Source organism: Chlorocebus sabaeus, chromosome 11, assembly GCF_047675955.1.
Source record: "Chlorocebus sabaeus isolate Y175 chromosome 11, mChlSab1.0.hap1, whole genome shotgun sequence".
Classification (NCBI taxonomy): Eukaryota; Metazoa; Chordata; class Mammalia; order Primates; family Cercopithecidae; genus Chlorocebus; species Chlorocebus sabaeus.
Genome location: NC_132914.1, coordinates 89,200,820 through 89,218,642, shown reverse-complemented (window position 1 = coordinate 89,218,642; position 17,823 = coordinate 89,200,820).

Here is a 17,823-nt window from a genome sequence, read left to right as displayed (position 1 = left end):
AAATGTGTCGAATTACCATTTGTCCTGTGGCAAAAGCTTCAGAGCATCACTGGGGAAATAACCCTGGCCCACATTTGGTGTACTTCTGCAGAACTCATGCACACGTCTCCTTTCTGCTGAAAAACAACAGACTTCTGTATGAAAAAAATAAGGCATATCCTCTTTGATAAATCACTTAAAGGGAGAACTCTAGTTAGAGGGTAAAGCAACAGGATGTGGGTGTCTGACTCACAATGCAAGCTGGTCACATGCTGCACATGTTGACATCAGCTGCGGCAGAGACATTTTCTTTGGGTTTCACACCAAGAGTGGCTGAACCCACTCCTGTGAGTAGCACCACACACTTCATCAAGCAAGACGCAGTGTCACAGCATCCCTCATTTCCCTGCTGTCCACAGGGTCTTAGAGGGAAACTGGCGTTGTCATCAGCCCTTTCCTCTCTGGGACCTCCCTTTGATCGTTTTCACAGCTGTCACACTCCAGTCTGCTCACAAAGAACAACAGATTGCTGGGAAACGCGTGCTCACCATACAGCTACCTGAAAGAAAAGAACTGCCACTGCTTTTCCCCTTCCTTGTTCCAAACCTCCTGATAATGATGGAAAGGTGTGCCTTCCTAAAATATACCCTGGAAGTGTCAGCGAGATGCCCTATCCTGTGGACCATAATCTCTCTGTCTCTGAGAAGCCCCTGACAGACCAGATACTGTTTCTTATGTGACACAGGTCATATTTTGCCTTGTAGTTATTTTTTCTGTGCAAATCCTATTCCACCTCTTTGAGAAAGGAAACATGCCCTACTAATCTTCTTATTGTCCATTACAGCTTTCAGAGGTCCTGAAAAATAAATATTTGTTAACTTGAATAAATTCCAGAAGCATTCTAATGAAAAACAATATCTGTATTAACCCAGTAGCAATTTACTGAGTGGCTACTACGTTGTGAGCATAATCATATCCTAATTCAAAGTGACATCAGCATGAACATTATGAGTTCCTGCTTTCAACTCAGTTATATGCTATTAAGAGAAATGAGAGAGGGAGGAAGGGAAAGAAAGAACAGGGTATGGTGGAAATCCAGAGCAGAGAGGAATCAACTTTGCCTGGGGCAATCGGTCAAGGCTTCCAGGAGAGGAAGAGTTGATCTGGGTTCTGAAGGATGGGTAATACTCATCAGGCAGTTAATGGGAGTGTAAATTAGTTCAACCTTTGAAAAAAATTAGCATGGTGATTCCTCAAGGAGCTAAAAACAGAACTACTGTTTGACCCAGTAATCCCATTACTGGGTATATATCCAGAGGAATATAAATCCTTTTTCCTTGAAGACCCATGAATGTGAATGTTCATTGAAGCACTATTGACAATAGCAGAGGCATGGGATCAGCCTAAATGCCCATCAGTGACAGATTGGATAAAGGAAATGTGATACATATACACCATGGAATACTATGCAGCCATAAAAACGAATGAGGTCATGTCTTTTGCAGGAACATGAATGGAGCTGGAGGTCATTATCCTCAGCAAACTAATGCAGGAACAGAAAATCAAATACCATATGTTTCACTTATAAGTAGGAACTAAATGATGAGAACTCATGGGCATACAAAGAAGGAAACAACAGATACTGAGGCCTACTTGAGGGTTGAGGGTGAGAAGAGGGAGAGGAGCAGAAAAAATAACTATTGCATACTAGGCTTAGTATCTGGGTGAGAACATAATCTGCAAAACAAACTCCTGTGACATAAGTTTACCTATATAACAAACCTGCACATGTACTCCTGAACCCAAAATAAAAGTTAAAAAAGAATCAAATGGTGGAAAAGAGAATAAGGACATTACAGACAAAGTGAATAGTTCTTGCAGAACAACATTTAGAAAAGTAATATTTCAATTAGGAAACTGTGAAAAGTTCAGAGTGACTGGAACATTGAGAGAAATAGGGAGAGAAGAGGCATATTCATTTTTGACAGTTGCATAACGAGTGACCACAAATTTAGTAGCTTAAAACAATACTGTATTAGTTAGGGTTCTCTAGAGGGACAGAACTAACAAGAGGTAGATAGATAGATAAAGGGGAGTTTATTAAGTATTAACTCACACTATCACAAGGTCCTACAATAGTCCATCTGTAAGCTGAGGAGCAAGGAGAGCCAGTCCAAGTCCCAAAACTGAAGAACTTGGAGGCCAATGTTTGAAGGCAGGTAGCATCCAGCATGGGAGAAAGATGTAGGCTGGGAGGCTAGGCCAGTCTAGTTTTTTCATGTTTTTCTCCCTGCTTTATATTCTAGCTGTGCTGGTGACTGATTAGATGGTGCTCACTCAGATTAAGGGTGGGTCTGCCTTTCGCAGTCCATTGACTCAAATATTAATCTCCTTTGGCAACACCCTCATAGACACACCCGGGATCAATACTTTGCATCCTTCAATCCAATCCAGTTGACACTCAGTATTAATCATCACAAACACATATAAATATTATCTGAAGACTTTTATGGGTCTGGGTATGGGTTAACTAGGTCCTTTGTTCAGGATCTTACTGGGCTGAAATCATGGAGTTGGCTGGGGTTATAATCTCATTTGAGGCTCAGGGACCTCTTTCAAGTTCACATGGTGGTTGGCAGAAATCAGTTATTCGAAGCTGTGTGATGGGGAAAATTCCTTCTAACTAGCTGTTAACTGGAGACCCCTCTAAGTCTTAGAAGTCACCCACATGGCCTCTCCATAGGCCCTGTCAGAACATGCTAGTTTGCTTCACCTTGAGGCCAACGGAAGAGCTTCCCTATGATATTTCCCCTTCCCTTAAAGCACTCATCTGATTAGGTAAGGCCCACCCAGGATCATCCCCCTTTGGATGAGCTCAAAGTCACATGATTACTAGTCAGTGATATCCCACTGTATTCACTGACTCTGCCCACATTCAAGGGGAGGACATTATAACAGGTTGGGGACTCCAGGAGTCAGAATCTTAGAGCTCTTTCTATTACAACCGAAGTAGAAAAAAGCTGAAGGAATCCAACATTTGAACTTTCTGTAGGCCCTGTCACTGTCACTATCCATCTAGTTCTGGGTCCCTTCATTGATAAACACTTTTATCTATAAAATGGGATAGTAACCTTCATAGAAATGGTCTCAGTGTACATAAATAATATAACTAACAGAATTCTGTGCACTGCTTTGGGCATGTATCTATGGTATGACGTCTCTTCATACCAAAGCCACTCTGAGGAACTCACACTATTCTTTATGGTGAAGAATGGAAAATTTGTTAACATCGTTAAGAAGGGAGGGAACATGATCAGATTTGCTTTTTGCACTGGGCCGAGATGATGAGCAGTCTGGCCTCAAACTCACTACTAATTTGTATTTTAATTACCTGAACACAACACATGACTAAAAATTGGATAATTACTTTATAGAAGTTTTTATGATGGAAAGTTTTAAACACTTTGAAATAAACACAATGATATATTTCCCCATGTTCTTATCACTTGGCTTTGGTAGTCATCAACTATCAATGTCATGTTTGTTTCACCTTTCCTCTCTTCTCATCTTCTCCTATTTTATTAATACCTGTTTCTTTAGTTCTTTTTGAGTCAAGATTTATATATATTCAAATACACTAACTGTACAATTTTGACCAATGCGTACACCCATGTTACCCACACACCTATCAAGATAAAAAGTATTTTTTATTCCTTTTATTACTCAGAAAGTTTCCCCATATCTCTTCCAAGTCAACCCCTCCCACTCTGCTAAGAGGCAGCCACTATTTTTTGTTTTTGTTTTTGGGTTTTTTTTTTTTTTTGCCACTCTTAGGACTTTATATAAATCAAGTCATACAGCATATGTTCTTTTGTGTCTGGCTTTTCTTCACAGCATAATGTCTGGGAGAAGCATTTATGCCATTGAGTGTATTCACAGTTTGTTCCTTTGTATTGTCAAGTAGCAGTCCATTAAAAGAATATGTCACTATTTGTTTTTCCATTGTTTTCATACCTTGGCTGTTTCCAGTTTTGGGCTATTACAAACAAAGCTGCTGTTTCCATTCTTATGGATGTCTTTCTGTGGACATCTATTTTTATTTTTCTTGAGTAAATATATAGGAGTTTGTTGAGTCAAAGGGCACACAAATTTAAATTTATTAGGAACTGTCAAAGTTTCTTTCAAAGTGTTTGTAGCGTTTTACACTCCCATCAGCAATGTATGAGAGGTAAACTTGCTCTGCATCCTCACCAACACTTGTTGTTGCCAGTTTTAATTGCAGCCATTCTGATGGGTGTATATTAGTGTCACATTGTGGTTTTAATTTGCATTTCCATTATGACTGATGACATTGAATAATTACATTTAGATGTGGAAGAATACTGCTGAAGAGACTCAGTTTTCATATTAGACCAACCCTGGTTCAAATCCCTGCTTTGCTTCTCACCCATCAAGATTCTTGACTTCTTTCTAAAATGTATATCCATATAGCAGCTACCCGAATTTTACAAACATACACACACACACACACACACGCACACATACACACTAGAAGAGCAATCCCCAACCTTTCTGGCACCAGGGACTGGTTTACATGGAAGACAATTTTTCCATGAATGGGGCAGAGGGAAGCATGGTTTCGGAATGAAACTGTTACAACTCCAGTCATCAGGCATTAGATTCTCTTAATGAGGGCAATCTAAATCCCTTGCATGTGCACTTCACAATGGGGTTCACACTCCTGTGACAGTCTAATGCCCCTGCTGACCTGACAGTAGGCCAAGTTCATGTGGTAATGTTCACTAGCCAGTTGCTCACCTCCTGCTATGCGGCCTGGTTCCTAAGAGGCCATAGACCGGTAAATGTCCATTGTACTAGAATATATAAATATTATATATATTTTAGTGTACATATAAATAGAATATATATTTATAAGTATATATATATACTTCTTTTTAATTTTTTTTTTTTTTGAGACAGAGTCTCGCTCTTGTTGCCCAAGCTGGAGTGCAGTGGTATGATCTCGGCTCACTGCAACCTCTGCCTTTCAGGTTCAAATTATTCTCCTGCCTCAGCCTCTCAAGTAGCTGGGATTACAGGTGCACACGCCCAGCAAATTTTTGTATTTTTAGTAGAGATGAGTGTGGGGGAGCAGGTTTCACCATGTTGGCTAGGCTGGTCTCGAACTCCTGACCTCAAGTGATCTGCCCACCTTGGCCTCCCGAAGTGCTAGGATTATAGGTATGGGCCATCAGGCCTGGCTTGTATATAATTATAGTGTCTGCTACATGGATTGTGGTAAAGGTTAAGCAAGAAAATACACATAAAGTTCTTAGCAAAGTATGTGGTCCAACAAATAGTAGTTTTACTACTCATTGAAGACTTTCATAAATTATACTTACATGATTAAATACTGATACTTAAATTATTATGAATTATTACAAATAATTATACTTAAATTATTATGATTATTAATTGTTATTTTCAGATGGAGGGAATTAAAGGGGAGAACCTCTTGTACTCAAAGAGGTCACAATCCTAAGCACTTCTTACTCACCTCAAGATATAGCATAACCAAGCCTGTCTCTACCCTTGACGACTTCTTGCCACAGCAAATCTGAATGCCCTTGACTGCTTGGACTTGGCCATTCAGTTCAGCCTGTTTCCCCTACGATGAACTGACATGGATTCCAAGGCTACAGCTTCCTTTATATCTTTTCCCTAATATTGATTCACAGAAACACACACTGCCTGTGGCATCCACTTCTGTTTTTTCTCTTCCCAATCCTCCAGTTCCCGCTTTTCATGATTTGTAATACATACATGCCCTTTAAAAGAGTTTTTAAAAGGTCAGGCAAAGGCAGGCAAATGTGATTCTTAGAAGCAGTGTCCATTTTGGAAGTGGGAGTGCGGGAGGCAGAACCCTTTGCTGGGGTGGGTGTGTGTGAATGGGAGAATGAGTCTTTCTTCCTCAAATAGTTTTGGCTAAATTCACTAGGCATTAAGGAGGGGCAAGGGTATGTGCTTCTCCCTGCCTCTATCAAACAAAGTGTGGGGGTATAGCAGAACAAGCCAGGCTCTCGGATGGGGCCATCAAAAATCTTAAAAATCTCCCCAGTTATTGGTCTCCTCCTGCCTATGCCTCCTATATTGCACTGAGTCTCACTTTTTAGACCCAGAACCAAAAGAGAAGAAAATGAAGGAAAGAGCCTTGAGCTGTCCAGAAATGTAACAAGTGGCTGAAATAAAGAAATTGAAGGCAAGTGGCTAGCAAAATAGAAGCAAAGTTAGAAGTAGGTGATGTACCCAGGTATTCAAAGAGAAGGGGAGTGTCAACATAATGAAACACTTCAGAGAAGTGAAGTAGAATGAGGAATAAAAGTAGGTCACCAGAATTTCAGTGTTGGTGTTTCTGAAAGACGAGTTTGCATGTATGTTTGGAGAGGCAGAGGCAAGGAAGTCAGATTAAAAAATATACACATAGCAAGGTACCTCATACATACATATATATATATATATGGTGCGTGTGTGTATATATGTATGTGTGTATATATATGTATGTGTGTGTGTATGTATATGTGTGTGTGTGTGGTACCCTGCTAGATATATGTTTTTCAATTTGACTTCCTTCCCTATGTTTTATCCTATAGGATTACATTTAAAAAGTCAAAAAGTCAATATCTCATCTACCCCAAAATATGTGTAATTATCATATATTAGTTATTATATAAATATGATAGTTGTGCATATTTGTGGGTGCGTGTGCTGTTTTGATACCTGTGTATAATGTGTAATGATCAAAGTAGAGTTGTTGGGATATCCATCATCTCAAACATTTATTATCTTTTTTTGTGTGTTGGGAACATTGCAACTCTTCTATTTTGAAATCTGTAATAAATTATTGTTAGCTATAATAGTTGTACTATTAAATACTAAAACTTATTCTTTCTATCAAACTGTATTTTTTTACCCATTAACCAACTTTTCTTCATTCCTGGAAGTTAAATTTTACTGTATTAGAGTTAAGTGGAAGATAAGTAAACTCAGATCTCGGCCTTAACAAATGGTTTAAGAAGTAAAACAAATAAGAGAGGGAAAAACATGGCCATATAACCATAGGCAAGTTACTTCTCTGGGCCTCAATTTCTCTCTCTGTAAAATGGGATAGTCATAGTACATATCCCATAGGATTTTGTGGGGATTTTATTAGCAGATATGACATACTTAAAACAGTTTTGCAAACATGGAAAATACCCACAAATGTCAAATATTATTATATTAGTGAAGGAGAAATTGAGCAATTCTCTTTTTATTGAAAGTCTTAGGGATCATTAGTTTGGCCTTTTCCATTGCTACTACCTGCTATTCCATTTAGAGGCCTTCTCTAGGAGCCAGATTCGCTATACTCCTCATTCGGTTTCCAATTGCTCCTCAGCTCTGCAGTGCCACAGAAAAATTCTTTAATCTTCGAAAAGATGTTTTTTTTTTTTTCTTTTTTCTTTTTTTTTTTATTTCCCCTTCTAGAAAATACAAGATGAGGATAACAAAAAAACACAACCAGTGGGGAAGTTACATGAAATCTGGAAAGGAATGGTATTCTCATTGAATTTCATTTCGAAGTAAATTGAAACCAGCCCTCAGCGTTCATAACATAACCATTTCCCTTCCTCTTCATTCCTCCTCTCCCCAACTATCTCTCTTTTTCTGTTTACAAGGTTTCCTAGCTCAGTATATATTGTTGTTGTTTAATTTCGGAGCCTTGCTTCTTATTCAACTCCCCTTCCTTGCTCTCCATGTGCTTTTTTGAAATACTGCCTCTGCTGCCTAGGTAACCGCATGTTTCATGTAGGATATTGAGAGGGTAAGAGAAAAATAAATGCAAACAGGTGTTTTTTGGTGGGAGGGTCTTTTTGTTTATTTATTTATTTTTTTGAGACAGGGTCTCACTCTGTCATCCAGGCTGGAGTGCAGTGGTGTGGTTACAGCTCACTGTAGCCTTTAACTTCTGAACTCTTGGGATCCTCCAGTGTTAGCCTCCTGGCGTGCACCAGCTTGCCTGGCTTATATTTGTTTTTTGTTTTTAGTAGAGATAGGGTTTCATTATGTTGCCCAAGCTGGTCCCAAACATCTGGCCTCAAGTGATTCTCCTGCCTTGGCCTCCCAAATTGCTGGGATTGCAGGCATGAGCCACCACACCCAGCCCCATACAGGTGTTACAATGCAAAAAATTCCAATTTGGTAACATGAAGGGAACAGTGGTTCTAGAATCAAGAGGGGGGGTTGAAACCTCAAATCCATGATTTACTAGATAATAACATTACTTTGTTTCGTGTTTGATTATTAAATATTGTTGAAATGGGACTAATAACATGACCAATATCACAGAGTTTAGGGAGGAATAAATGGAATATTGCAAAAGAGTCCCTAGTAGTACAAGACCTGGTGCTTATGCATCAGCTACTTTTCTTTCCTGGGCTTTCAGAAAGGATTAAATGCATGTAATTTATATGTTGGAGCATAACTTGTCTACATCTACCTCAAAGTGGTTCCTGCTTTATGAAGGAGTCATTGAAGGTGAATAAACCTATTTCAAATAATGGCGAATGGAAACTTTGATACTGCCATAGCACCCTGCTGTAAAGTACACACTTCTATAAATGAAAATAGAGTTTGCTGATGCTGAAACATAAACGAGACATAAAGGGAGCACATACCCTGGCCAGCAAAGGAGTGTCGAGTCCTAAATAGTTATCCCCTTGTGTTTGTATATTTTGTGAATTCTAAATAATGGATGAATGAAGTGTGAATTTTTCTGTATTTCTTAGAGGGCCGTAACACAGAATAGTTAACTGATTTTATTTTTTGCTTCACCTTGAGCATACAAGAACCTTCATGTGTACAATAAACAGTGTTTTTGATGTACTGCTAATGTTGCTTCAACACCTCTTTTTTAACACCTGCTGCCTGCCTGTCTGCTTCAGAGGCTGGGCAGACGGCCCCTATTTAGAAACTACGCAGGAGGAAGATGAGCTTCCTCAACAGAGCTGACAGAATTTACTCCTTACATTTGCCCCAGTTGGACTTCCAACCAGAACATGGATCTATGTGAAGAATTGCTTGCTAGCTGTGTCTTTCTAGAAATGGAATTTTCAAAATGGGGCGTGGCAGGATCGGATATGGAGGTTGACATCAGCTTCCTCAGACCTTTGTGGTCACTGTTTTGAAAAAGTCATGGTCATATCCATTGTGGGTGAACACCTGTGCCAGGCTTTGTCGGGAAAGCTTTTGTTCCAAAGGGACATGCCTATCCCTGCCTTGAAATGACTTCCTGCTCAGCACCGGGAACAACGGCAGCTTCGTGCTTAATGAATACCTATCAGACACATTTTTGTCATTGTTTTTGGCTTTGTTTGCTCGTTTTTGTATACCTTCATGGAGTGCTAAGTCATGGGGAAAACATATAGACATTTTTGCTTTGGGGTTCTGTGTCAGCTTGAATCCACTCAGGGCAGTTTTCGCATATCTCCTGAGTCACTTCCTTCAGTGAGGCAAAAGTCATATTGCAAATTTTTCTGTCCACAGCAATTCCAAAGTCCTAATGAGACAGGTGAGTTTCAGTGAGGACTTGATTAAGCTTGAGTCTAGGTTGCCTAAGACAGCTAGTTCCCGTGGAGAAGAATTTTTAGCAGGAAGGAGTCCGTAGCTCAGGATGGCAACTCCGAGTGATTCCGCTGTTTGTTTGAAATGGGTGTGTAAATATACTATGATCAGCTAACTTCTACCCATGTGATGATTTGCACTTACAAATTTTTGAATTTCCCTGAAAATTGAAGTTTTTCTCCCTCTGCACAAAAGCACCAAGGTCCCGCTTGCAGAGAGTGCCTGATGTTTGACTGGTGGTCAGTGGAATGTGAACAATAAACGTTGGTTCAGGATATCAATATAGAAGCTGCAATATTCCTAACAGTTTTGAAATTACCTTAAATTAGTCACTTTTTCCTGGACCAACAATAGCAAAACTATAATATTCATCTATACTTGTAGATGTTTGCTGAGAACTCCAACTGGCAAATATCCTAATATAAATGATCTTAAGTAGCTTCACACTTTCCCAATTGCAAGTTCTTTCTAGAATTTCTTTAGGACAAGCTCTTTGACTCTCTTTCTCCCTCTCTGTCTGTCTGTCTGTCTCTGTCTCTCTCCCTCCCTCTCTCTCTATATATATATATGCGTTGTGTGTGTATGTATATATACACATATATACACACGTGTGTGTGTGCATGTGTGTATAAAATAAATTTATTTATTGTTTTTTTGCTTACTTATAGAGGCAGATTTTTAAGTCTCAGAATGTGTTAGCACGTAGGTTCTCCATCAACTTTCATTTTAGTACCAACCCATGAGTCGTAGGGCAAGGTAGTGAACTCATCCCAGAAATTAACCACATATTTCACAATGGCCCCCCCTCCCCGCCCCACCCTTTTCCCTGTGCTTACCTCTCCCCATCTAGGCTTTAGCTGATCCTTCCCTGGGCCTCCTGGACTTTTAGACTAGAACTAGCACTTACAAAGGTGATATTTAGGATGCTGCAAATCCAGTTACAGAGCCAGTGGGAGGCTGGGGTCTGGGCCACCAGCCCTCCCAAACCAAGACAGCAGCTTTTCCTAAAGTGGTAGCTCCGAGGAGCAGTGGGATTTCTCGGGGGATTGGAGGGAGCTTGGTTCCAGATCCCCTGGAACACTTTTGGGCCTGGTAATTTGAAGGCACTGAACTTCTGGTATGTGAGTAATGTTTAGTGTGATATTTATGCCTTTTTATCTTTCTTTTTAAATATTTGGTCATCATTGTTCTGTACTTGGAGGAGAAAAGCCACACTGAACTACTTTTCAGGCTGGGCTCATACCTGTAATTCTAGCACTTTGGGAGGCTGACGAAGGTGGATCACTTAAGCCCAGGAGTTTGAGACCAGCCTGGGCAATGTGGTGAAACTCTGTCTCTACCAGAAAAAAAAAATTAGCCAGACATGATGGCATGTGCTGTAGTCCCAGCTACTTGGAAGGCTAAGGTGCAAGAGTCACCTGAGCCAGAGAGGTCGAAGCTACAGTGAGCCAAGATCATGCCACCGCACTCCAGCCTGGGTGACAGAGTGAGACCCTGTCTCAAAAACAAAAACAAAAAAAATCCTGCTTTTCAGTATTTATCTCCTCCTTCAGTTTGAGTGCCAGGACACATCTGTCTTCAGGGCAAGCTCCAGTGGTGGAAAAGGCATATAATTGAGCTTAAATCTTGGATTTGGCACTTGTTGGGTATGAGATCTCAAGAATGATATTTAACCTTGCTGCTTCTTTTGTTCAATTAGTAATACCTTTCGGCTAGGGTTATCTTGAGTTGTTGATGAAGTCAAGTATTAGAAAGTGCCCAGCACAGTATTTGGCTTAGAGTTAGTTCCATTTTTCTCCCTACCCTAGTTTCCATCCTGATTTTAGTTTCTTTCCTGATGCTCCTCTTAATCTGGAAATGTTGGGTGATGGGAAGAAGTCGTTCTCCACATCAAAACTTTTGGGAGATGGTTCTGAAGCTGGCCACAAATGTGATACATTGGTTGTGGTATTTTGTGATTAGTTTTTATATCATGATTTGTTTATCACTTTCCCGGTGATATCACGGTTGGTAATAAACTAAAATTTGATTAAGAATCTAACCGCCAGCTCGGGAGAGGTGAGGAGGGTGGTAGAAGAAATGACAAAGGCTCCAGTGCAGACTCCAGCAAATATTAGGGTAGGAGACCCAAAGCAATAAAGCCAGAGTGAGGCTGGGATGGTGGCACCCCCCTTCACTGTCCAAGACAACAGCTTTCCATCAAGGGTAGTCCCAAGGACCAGTGGGCACCAGTTTTCCCATGGGCCAGTGAACCAAACGGGTGGAGTGAGCTTCATTCCAGCCCTTGGATTCAAGCAGTGGACTGTGAGCCTGGCTACAGGACCAAACGAGAGCCAGGAGCCTAATAGGAGCAGGAAGCCCCACTTGCAGCCCAAGTCTTCCTGCCTCTGCTCTTTGCTAAAGGAACCTTTACCCAAGTGAGTTGTGAGAAACTTGTTTTCCACTTCCCAGCTTCAGCATCCTTTGTGGCTGAGGTCAGACATGTGACATACTTCTAACTAATCCTACATAGGAGCAGGAGAAGAGAATCTCCTATGGCTGCTCTCAAAAGGCTGCTTCTGTATATAGGAGCTTGGGTACAGCTACATCAATATTTTATGTAGAGTATTAAGAGCTTGATAAACCTGCGTTCAACACCAGGCTTTATTGATTTCTTATTGTCAGAACTTGGGCAAGTGTCTGATACTCTTTAAATCTCATAATGCCTTCTGCTTCCTGTGCTGGAGCGTTACTGAATGCATATTGCCTTCTAACTGTGTGGTTACTTCGTTTATTTTCTCTGTTAGACTAAAAACATCTTGTGAGAAGGGGCTGTGTTTATAGTAAATAGCACAGTACAAGAACATGATAGGCTTGGAAAAAAGAATTCAAATAGATAAATAAATTTTTCACTTCTGCTGAGGTGACCAGCAGTGAAGATATGCTATTGAGCTGCAACACGAACTGCTCATTAGTGAGGAGAGTGTAAAAAAGTTAACACAAAGGATTCTGATGCGTATGCTAACCATTTCATTGAGACAGGGGACAAAGATGATAGTAAGATGCCCCCAGTTCTAGCATCAGAAGTGGAAAGGATCTAGGGAATTAATTGTAGGCGTATAGGAATTAACTGTTGGTCTACACCACACTCTAGAACACCTCTTCTATTTATTTATGGAACTTGAAGGAAGATTTTCTTATGAAAGGTTTAATTTTCGAAATACTGTCCTAGGAAATATTAGTAATTATTTCAGATACTGACACTATAGTTTAAATACTGAAATAATTTCATTTTGAGAGCGGTACCACTTCATCCTTGCCAGCTACAGCTACAGTCCATATTTCTGGAACCTTGACATATCCAACAACATACTTCCTCCTCAACAAGTTATCATATGCAATCTCTGTCTCACAACACCAAGAGCTAAAATCTTTTCATATTTTATACTAGTTTACACTTAGGTTTTGAGGCAATATATTGCCTAGTCTACTGAGAGGCATCAGTAATATTGCAATATATTGCATAGTCTACTGAGAGGTGCAACCTAACTTTGCAAACTCAAATTCAGACACAACTAGGTACCCTTATGAAAACATGTAGAGAGAATGATCTCAAATTATATTTTCATTTTATCGTAATGGTCTTAAAAATCACATCTCTTGTAGTGGAACAACAGCAAATGACAAAAGAAAGAAAAGAGAAGTTTGACATTTCTTGACCTCTCGGCCTCAAACAATTCTCCTGCCTTGGCTTCTCAAAGTGCTGGGATTACAGGTGTGAGTCACCACACCTGGCCTCAGTTTGACATTTCTGATAGAGTCAGAATTATTTTTTTTGTAACGCTAAAGGAAGGCTGGGAGCTGACCCCCCCCCCCAAAAAAAAAAAGAGAGAGAGGGGATTAAGAGATCCTGTCTGCAAAACTGAAGGGCTTCTTTGCATGCAAGTTATAAGTTAAATTATTTTATTATGAAGTTTTTTTTTTAACAGACTTTGTGTAGTACCCTAAAACCTTATAATGATGCCTTCCTTGTTTAGCAAAAGGCATATTTCCTCACTGTTTCTAGAATATTCTTGCTTCCCTCTTGGAGAAATTAATGGAGCAAACAACACTTTTATTAAACAATATGTCAATTTTCAGAAGCACATACCATCCTCCAAACCTTACTGAAAAACAAAGGCTTGCATAGTTTGCACCATCATTCTTTTGCTTCCAGGCTGCACAGAACACTCTGATTGAGGGCATGACAACCAGATGCTGATGATCACCTGAAAGTGCTATTCAATGTATGCAAATTCCTGTTCCAGTATTCTTAGGAAAGCCCTTTGGGGTGGCATTGGTGCTGTGACAAAGCATATTTGAAAGAGGAGGGTCAACCGTGGATATTATAGTGCACATATGGCTACACAAGGCTTGAATGTAAAATGCTTTTCCTGAAAAATAAGTTGGCAGCCATATAAAATCTGCCATTAATATTTGGTTCTGCTATCCAATATCTGGAACAAGTGGGGAGTGATTCTGGGCACATTTTGTGTGTGTTTTTTTTCCCATGGCTATTGTCTTGTCTATAATCACTGCAAAACCGACATTCAGGAGATGCAGCAGTAGAGACCCAGCCGTTGGAGCCAGGGAAAACTTGGTCCATTCTTTACTGACTGCACAACAAACACTATTAAAGGCAGGGGAAGCCATTTGTTCATGAATATACATTTGATACATATAAATGCTTTGTGCCATGAATATTTATCTCTTTCATGGATTGCAGCTGTTGTGTATTGAAAACTATTAACAGGTTGGAAACCATCCTTTAGAAACCTATGCCTGTCATTGGTGTGCAAAACCATCCCTGGAAATTTATCTTTTTTCCCCTTCCTCTTTTGTGGGAAAGATAGCATACCCCTGGGGTTTATAATGAAGTTAGGCCCTTAGAAATGAATTTGGTAAAAATGAAAGGCAGCTTTCAAGGGAGAATTTACAAACACACATACACACACATGATTTATTTGAAGTTTTCTAACTTAAATTATTTAGGTAATATGACTAAGGCAGAGTTTTATCTACCAACTGGGCTTCAGATTTTGATGAATCATTGAAAACAGAGGTGAAAATATTAGTCATTCAATATTATGTATTTGTGAGGGTGGAGAGTGTCACATGATTTCTATTTTTACCCAAGATGAAAACCTAAAGCTTATGGATATTCTTCAAGTTTTTTTTGCACAGAATGAATAGTTTTTCAGACGTCAATCTTGTACTCCTTCATGTTCTATATAATTTGGCCACTCTTAATTCTTGTTTCCCAAACAAACAATGTTCTCTTATGCCTCAGGACATCTGTTAATTCTGTTCCCATTGTCTGAAAGGTTTTTCTCTCCAATTCTGAGCATCCTTGCAGGTTTTCCCCTTAATCCACTTCTCTTCAAGAGCAGATTCAAGCATTTGTGTCTTGGAATATCTTTTTATGCTTTTTGTTATCTATCCCCCATCCATCTCCAGAAACCACTCCTGCCAATGTCCCTTCTCATGGTAAATTCCTTTTCTGGATCCTTCTGCTGTGCCTCCCTGAGCTCTAGTATGGGCACTTATTGTTTTACAGTTACTTGTTTTGGGGTGCATCTCTTTTAGTAGAGGAAAGTTACTTGAATATAAGAAAATATCCAGCACACCTCTTGACTTTCATACAGTGAATGCCATGTTTGACATTGATTCTTTGATTAACATATGTTTATGCAGTGAGTAAAATTGGGGGGGCAATGGTATTTAATTTTTATGTTTAATCTTTATAGGTGCATAACAGGTGTATATATTTATGGGGTACATGAGATATTTTGATACAGGCATACAATGTATAATTATTACAGGAGGGTAAATTGAATATCTCTCACCTCAAGTAGTTACTATTTCTTTGTGTTATAAACATTCCAATCACACTTTTTTTAGTTACTTTAAAATGTACAATAAATTATTGGTATTTAAGGGTAGATGTCCATGAAAAATATTTTACTATTTCTGTAACAATATACAAAGCCAAATGACAGCTACTCTTTCTCTCCCTTTTCTGATTTTCTCTTTTTCTTCTCTTACCATTCTAGTTAGCTCTTCTTGGCCAACTGAATTCTCCATTGGAAAAGGACAACTGTGGTTTACACTGTCACTCAGGTTTATGCCCAGGCTTTCCTGTGTGCTATCCCTTTTCTCCCCTAACGCACCTCCACCCAAAGATGCAAACAATAGGAAAATTCATCATTCTTTACTCTTTCTGATCCTACCCTAAGTAACAGAAAATACGAACTGCTGTGACGTATTTAGGCACTTTTGACTCTAATGAGTTTTTAAGGTATGCTGATATAAATACTTTCTTGTATATGCTATGTTATTTTGGTAGAATGAAATTTGAGGATGTAGTCATAGTTATGGGATGTCTGATATCTATCCGTGAAGATGCTATGTGTGTTTGTTGCTCCCTTTCATCAGTGCTCATCATAAAGCTTTCTCTAGCATGGAAAACTTGCCTTTGACTTCTTTTAATTTGGATCCACTTATTGGCTGTAATAGATGGCAAAAATGTCTCCAAATACATCCCTTCTCTGACTCCATGCCTCTTTGCAATGTGACCTGGCAACTCCTCTAACAAAGAAGTAAAATTTATTTTTTTCCCCTTGAATTTGAGCTGGTCAGTAAAAATATGCTAGAAAAGGTGCTGTGGATGTTCTGAGCCTTGATCTGCCCTTACTGCCATTGGGACTCTGCCACCACCATGTGATAAAAACTGAAGGTAGGCTGATGGAGAATGAAAAGTAATGTCAAGAGAAGCTCCAGTCATCTGAGCTGTCTCAGAAATGGTCATCATAAACCAGTCAGCCTCAGCAAACTAGCCAGGTGATCACAGATGTCTGAGCAAATCCAGTCACGATCAGCCAAGCCCAGATCTGATTAGACCAGATTGTTAATCAGTAGATTCAGGAGCTAAATAAATGGTTGAAATCACTAAATTTTGGGGTAGTTTGTTACACAGGAAAAGCTGACTGATACAATGATAGGGCACAAGAGGCTCTGATAATTCAAGCAAAATCCTGTACTAGGCTGGGTGCAGTGGCTCACACCTGTAATCCCAGCACGTTGGGAGGCTGAGGCAGGTGGATCACCTGAGGTCAGGGATTCAAGACCAGCCTGGCCAACATGGTGAAACCCAATTTCTACTAAAACTACAAAAACACAAAAAACTAGCCAGGTGTGGTGGCGGGCATCTGTAATCCCAGCTGCTCAGGATTGTAAGCCCAGCTGCCAGGCTGAGGCAGGAGAATTGCTTGAACCTGGGAGATGGAGGTTGCAGTGAGCCAAGATAGTGCCATTGCACTCCAGCCTAGGTAACAAGAGTGAAATTGTCTCACAAAAAAAAAAAAAAAGAAAAAAAATCCTGTACTAGGAGTCAGTGCATAATAAATACATAACAGAGGAACATATGGGATAGAGATTATTAATGTGAGACAACTTACATCAGTTCTGACCGTACCTACTACCTCTGATCTTGCCTTTCTTGAAGATGTCTTCCACAGACTTTTAATTTACTTCCACATGATGTTTCTGGCAGTGAGGCTTCCACAGACTTTTAATTTACTTCCACATGATGTTTCTGGCAGTGACTCTACCTCCACTTGCTTATAAATCAACCTTTTTTTTTTTTTTTTTTTTCACTGATTAAGTCTTTAAGGTTTGTGTCACAGGCCAGTTAGCTCTTTCATCTCTCCTATCTTGGTCTTTCCCCAAGGCCAGCTTGTTTAGAAAAGTAGGCTTAGCTTAAGTTTTGGAGGAGAGGCAACACAACCAGCATCAACTATTACTGGCTGAGGACTTCCTATGTTCAAAATCTCGTTTAATCCTTATTACAATGTAGGTCGTAAGAACCAGGAGTCTTAGCTGTAAGCTGGGAAACACGAAGCCATAAAACCAGAAAGAAAAGATTGGGAAGATCTTGACCCAGAAAGGGGGCTGGTTACCAGAGGGCTTCAAATCTGAATCAGACTTTAAAGGAGAGTAGGCTGGAAGCAATGATTCAAAGAGAGGCACACACCTGCTGTTAGTAGGCTGGCAGCTAGGTGCACTCTGCTGTATTTTCATGTGATTGGTTCTGCCTTTGTTAGCTTGAGCAGATAATGGTTGGCAGCCAGAGAGACTAAGTTCTCAAATACCTATTGCTTAGTAGAG